The sequence below is a fragment of the Triticum dicoccoides genome, chromosome 2A (assembly GCF_002162155.2).
Source record: "Triticum dicoccoides isolate Atlit2015 ecotype Zavitan chromosome 2A, WEW_v2.0, whole genome shotgun sequence".
Classification (NCBI taxonomy): domain Eukaryota; kingdom Viridiplantae; phylum Streptophyta; class Magnoliopsida; order Poales; family Poaceae; genus Triticum; species Triticum dicoccoides.
Genome location: NC_041382.1, coordinates 383,131,473 through 383,137,681, shown reverse-complemented (window position 1 = coordinate 383,137,681; position 6,209 = coordinate 383,131,473).

Here is a 6,209-nt window from a genome sequence, read left to right as displayed (position 1 = left end):
TGCTAGCCGGACTTGGGGCTGGTGTCGTCCTGACCTCCCCCACAGGAGACACGGTCCACTATGTGCTCCAAATAATGTATACAGACTCTAATAACGGAGCCGAATATGAGGCCTTGTTGCATGGTCTTCGGATGGCTGTCTCTATGGGCATACAATGCCTAGAGGTGCGCGGGGATTCGAAGCTTGCAATATCCGAAATAAACGGAGAATTTGATGCCAAAGATCCGATGATGGCGGCTTACCGCAATGTTGTACTTAAAATATCAGCTCGGTTCGAGGGGCTCGAGTTTCATCATGTGGCCTGAGAGAGTAATCAAGCAGTGGACACCCTTGCTCGAATGTGCGCTAAGCGCGACCCTGTGCCACCCAATACCTTTGTGGAAAGACTCTTCAAGCCATCCGTGGTGTGGCAGGATGAGAGCAACAATACCAGTCCGGATACGGTCACACCCCTGACTCCGGACACAATTCTGATATCATCAAGGGCTCGGCCACCGAAATAACACCATCGGCCCATGTAATCATGGCAGTGATTGCCCCATGGATCGAACTCTTCCTAGCCTACCTTAATATGCGAGAGCTCCCCGAAGACCAGAATGAGGCTCGATGCATTGTTCATCGTTCGAAAGCCTACAAGGTTCATGAAGGAGAACTCTACAAGAAAAGTACTACCGGAGTCCTTCAAAGATGTATCTCCGAAGAAGAGGGACGTAAGCTCTTGGCTGAAATCCATACTGGTCTTGGCAGCCATCATGCCACAGCTCAGCCATCATGCCGCAGCTCAATACTGGTTTTTTCTGGCCCACGACCCAAGAAGATGCACAAGACCTTGTTCAATGTTGTGTAGGATGCCATCTTTTCACCAATCAAAGTCATATGCTACCTACCGCCCTACAAACAATCCCCATTACTTGGGCTTTCGCGTTCTAGGGGCTTGACATGGTCAGACCCCTTAAAGGGGGAAGCCATAAGAAAAAATACCTGCTGGTCATGGTGGACAAATTCACTAAATGGATAGAGGCCAAACCAGTTAAAACGGTCGAAGCTGGCCCAGTGATAGACTTCATATCCGGTGTCGTACACTGTTATGGTGTCCCACACAGCATCATCACTGATAATGGCTCTAACTTCATAGCCGACGAAGTAAAAACCTTCCATGCTAATCTGGGCATCAAGCTCGATTATGCCTCCGTCTATCACCCCCAAACAAACGTCAAGTCGAATGGGCTAACGGCCTGATAATGAGTGGCATTAAACCCAGACTAGTGCGATCCTTAAAGGAGCCAGATAAACACTGGGTTGAGGTGCTCGACTCTTTACTCTGGGGACTGCGGACGACGCCCAATCGCACGACCAGATACACACTGTTCTTTATGGTGTACGGTGCAGAGGTTGTCTTGCCCTGCGATATTATTCACGACTCACCTCGAGTACGCATGTACGAAGAGAGAGAGAGGCCGAGCTCGATCGGCAAGTTGACTTAGACAACCTGGAGGAGGAGCGCGATGTTGCAAAAGCTTGCTCAACATTCTACCAACAACAAGCTCGAAGATACCAAAGTAGAGATGTGCGGGCCAAGACTTACAACGTCGGTGAACTCGTTCTATGCCTACCAGAGAAGAAAAAGGACAAGCTCAAGCCCAAATGGGAGGGTCCCTTCATTATAGATTAAGTTCTCACTGGAGGAGCCTATCACCTTCATAATGCATCGGACAATCGCTTAGAGCCGAACCATTGGAATGCTGCCAGACTCCAAAGATTCTACGCCTAAGTCCGGACTCACAGTTCATTACCTTTTTCTCTTTTTTCTCTTTCTTATGTTCGTTCTTACACGATTTCTAGCCCGTGTTCAGATAAACCGCACACATAAGGGGTATACATCCTTAAATGTACATACCCCCCAATACTTGGGGACTTCTTGTCATGGAAGCTTATTATTATTCTTCGAGCATCAAGATCATCGCATATATTCTCGTCTTCTCATATATGTCTTTTCTTATCCCTTATATGCACTCTTATGACTTAAGTTTTTGCCAAGCTGGGTTGCCTGGCTCCTCTTCTTATGCCCTACGTTCTCGTCTGTTCGGCTAGGGCATAAAGGGAACACCTCTGTGATTGTTACAGCCGGGTTATCTGGACGTGTACCTCAGATGGGTGAAGCCGGAAGCTAGCGTTCTTGAGGGAATAACAGGTCAGCGAACAAAAGATGAACTGCACTCGTTGCACTGCAAGCCCACAAAATATAACGCACTGTGATTTATAGCATCACAACTCAGGCGTGCACAACAACGCACGCTGGCCCAGGTAAAGGAACCCTTAAGAGAACTATTCTCTATGGAGATGATTCTTACGATCAAATGTAATATAACATAACTCCCCAAATACAACTTGTTTGTTCAAGCAACTATGACCAGACTGCCTGGTTTTCGAACATACTTCGATGTTTACCACCAGTATAGTATTCGGAAACACTGCAAACTTTGGATTTAGGAGGTTGAAGCGGAAGGTCTTCCATGACAATTGTTTTATAATTCAGCTGGAGATACATTTGTCGATAAAAGTACATTACTACTTGGACTCGAAAACTTCCTCCTCGTCTAGACCATCTAATAAGTTGTCTAGCTTACAATCCTCCTCAGAAAACTTGGCGGCTATATTTACTTGGTCGTATACTAAGATAACAGGAATTTCCTGTCCATCTGGTCCCCAAGGCTCGACCCGGACAATATGATTCAGATCAAGTCCGGCGTACCGCATTTTCACCATGGCCCATGCCTCTCATGCACCTTCTCGGCATGCTGATATCTTCCATAGTACAAAGCAACGACGAGCTCCTCCATACTTCCTGGAGGAGAATCGGCGGGCCATAGAGCTTTACTAATGTTCCTCATTGCCTTCCAGGCTCGTTCATGCACTTTGGACAGCTCTTGTACAAGATCACCTTGAAATCCGGACACCTCTTCTTCGAGCCGCCCACTCAGCATGCCCACAGGGAAAAATTGTTTAAACCTCGCATAAGGGAACTGTACGAAAGTAAGGATAAAAGGCATACTGAATATGCTGCCTTTCAGCTTTTTGTTCTTTTTCAAGGCATCCGCCAGTTGGGCCCGCACGTCCTTCAGCTCTTCGGCTTGCTTGGTGTTAGCATCCTATAGCTTGTTCTTCTCATCCCTGGTCCGTGTAAGTATACGTTCACCAGCGGCTTCTTGCCTTTCGGCATGCTGTTTATCCGCCTGTGCGGCTCTTAGTTCCTTTTCTAGTTGATCCGCCGATCCTGTTGTTGTAACTGCAATGGTGCTTATGTTAATACATCGCAGGCATAGAATCATATTTTCTGGACAGTAGTTGACATTACCAGTCGGTGCCTTCTTGGATTTCTCTAGTTCGCCGGTGACTGCAGTTAGCTGGGACTGAAATTTCAAGCTCTTGAGATAGCATGTAGTCCTTCTCTATGAGTACCTAAATTACACAACGATTCTTAAATCAGTTGTGCCAACTAGTTTAAGTCTCGGGGGCTAAGGGTGCGTAGGATTATTGAACTTACACAAAAGTCTTACGCGCATATCCTTTGAAAGCTGGTGAGTGGCTCCAGCGAGTCCATCCCGAGCAGCTCAGATATATGCATCCGCTGAGCTGAAGGCATTGAATGCCTCTTCAGTAAAAGTTGGGTCGCGCATAGCCGCCCTCTGGTGCTGATGATTCATCACACTTTCCACTTCGGAGTTTGTAACGGATACATCATCTGAATCCTCAGGGAGAGGACAATCCGGCGTCGCACCGGTATCAACCCTAGTCCTTGGAATGGAGTCCGGGGTTGGATTGGGTGGTGTATGACCAGCGAGGCCTCCGGACATAGTCTGGCGTATGCTTTTCCTAAAAAAAACAATATGGCATAGTGGGAGACATCACAATTCAGTATACCTGCCAAGGGCATATTTAAAACCATACCTTTTTTATGAAGGCGGGGGCTCGGCAGTATCGCCGTCCGCCTTTCTTTTTGAAGATCTGCCCTGCGCAGGCATCGCATTCTTAAGGGACATTTCGGATGCAGCGTGGCAAGACGAGTGCCGCCCCTTTGTAGCACGAGATAGTGCGGTGGGTGAGGCGCGATGAGAAAACTCTTGTGGAGGAGGCGTCTCATGGGCACTTACATGGGAGGAGGGGAGAATGCCGGGATAATCGGCTATGATGGCCACTTCTATGTCGTCGTAGCTCGCGTGATAAAAAACCGTCCTTGAACTCTATGAATATATCCGGATCCTCTTCAAATCCGGGATCCAGGTCTCGGATATGATCCTCCGGCTGTGGAGCAGGGTTATATATCCCTGCGACAACCTTCCTCCATTCCTGTTAAAAATAATCATATTGAGTTCATCTAGGTGTGACTCGGGAGGAGGATTGAGTAAGGTTACGAAGCGAAAGCTCACCCAGCTAGGAGGGTTGTACATGGAAAAGCCCTCTCGGCACTTAAGGCGAGTAAAATCTTCTTTCTCTCCTTTAAAAAGATCAGCCAACATGGTGGCCAAGGCGATAAAGGTGTCAGGACCCTTGCGTCTATAGCGTGAAGCATCATATTCCCTGTTGTAGTGCCACATGGGGAGTCCTCTCGATTGAAGCGGTTGAACGCCTCGCGTTATTGAAATCACCATTACTCTTCGGATGCCTTCTTTGGAGTGCCGTGTAACGCCCTCGATGCGGCTATAGCTCCTACGTGTCGAAGCATGACTTAGAGGCATAACCGCATTGAAAGCAATGTCGCAAGTAAGGCAATCTTCACAACATCCCATGTAATATAGATAATAAAAGGGGAAGGTGCATAGTTGGCTTACACTAGCCACGTCAATCAAAGTACATAAATAGCATTACATCATCCAATCACTCATGGCCCGACTATGGCGCCAAAATAAAAGATCAACCCAACAAGCGACACGGTCCCGATCGCCCCAACTGGGCACCACTACGGATCATCAGGGAAAGACACATGGTAACGGCGTGAGTCCTCGTCGAACTCCCACTTGAGCTCAAGCGCGTCATCTGGAACGGAGTCATCAGGCCCTGCATCTGGTTTGGAAGTAATCTGTGAGCCACAGGGACTCAGCAATCTCGCACCCTCGCGATCAAGACTATTTAAGCTTATAGGTAAGGCAAGGTAAATATGTGGAGCTGCAGCAAGCGACTAGCATATATGGTGGCTATCCTGCTTGCAAAAGAGAGTGAGAAGAGGCGGCAAAGTGCGAACGAATAACTAGAGAACAACCTGCGGCAAGCATTACTCCAACACCATGTTCACTTCCCGGACTCCGCCGAGAAGAGACCATCACGGTAACTCACATAGTTGATTCATTTTAATTAAGTTAAGGTTCAAGTTATCTACAACCGGACATTAACAAATTCCCATCTGCCCATAACCGCGGGCACGGCTTTCGAAAGTTCAAATCCCCACAGGGGAGTCCCAACTTAGCCCATGACAAGCTCTCACAGTCAACGAAGGAATAGACCTTCTCCCGAGACATTCCGATCAGACTCGGCATCCCGGTTCTACAAGACACTTTGACAAGTTAAAACAAATCCTGCAACACCGCCCGAATGTGCCGACAAATCCTGATAGGAGCTGCACATATCTCATTCTCAGGGCACAATCGGATAAGCAATCCGTACAACTAAAACCAGCCCTCGAGTTTCCCCGAGGTGGCGCTGCAAGGGGCTCTAGGTTGGACCAACACACAGAGGAGCACTGGCCCGGGGGGGTTTAAATAAGATGACCCTCGGGGTACGGAAACCCAAGGAAAAAAGGCTAGGTGGCAAAAGGTAAAACCAAGGTTGGGCATTGCTGGAAAAGCTTTATTCAAGGCGAACTATCAAGGGGTTCCCATTATAACCCAACTGCGTAAGGAACGCCAAATCCGGGAACATAATACCGATATGACGGAAACTAGGGCGGCAAGAGTGGAACAAAACACTAGGCGAGAGGCCGAGCCTTCCACCCTTTACCAAGTATATAGATGCATTAAGATAACAAGATAGTATAATGATATCCCAACAAGTAAATAATGTTCCAACAAGGAACGGGCTCCAATCTTCACCTGCAACTAGCAACGCTATAAGAGGGGCTGAGCAAAGCGGTAACATAGCCAATCAACGGTTTGCTAGGACATGGTGGGTTAGAGGTTTGACATGGAAATTTGGGAGGCATGATAAGCAAGTGGTAG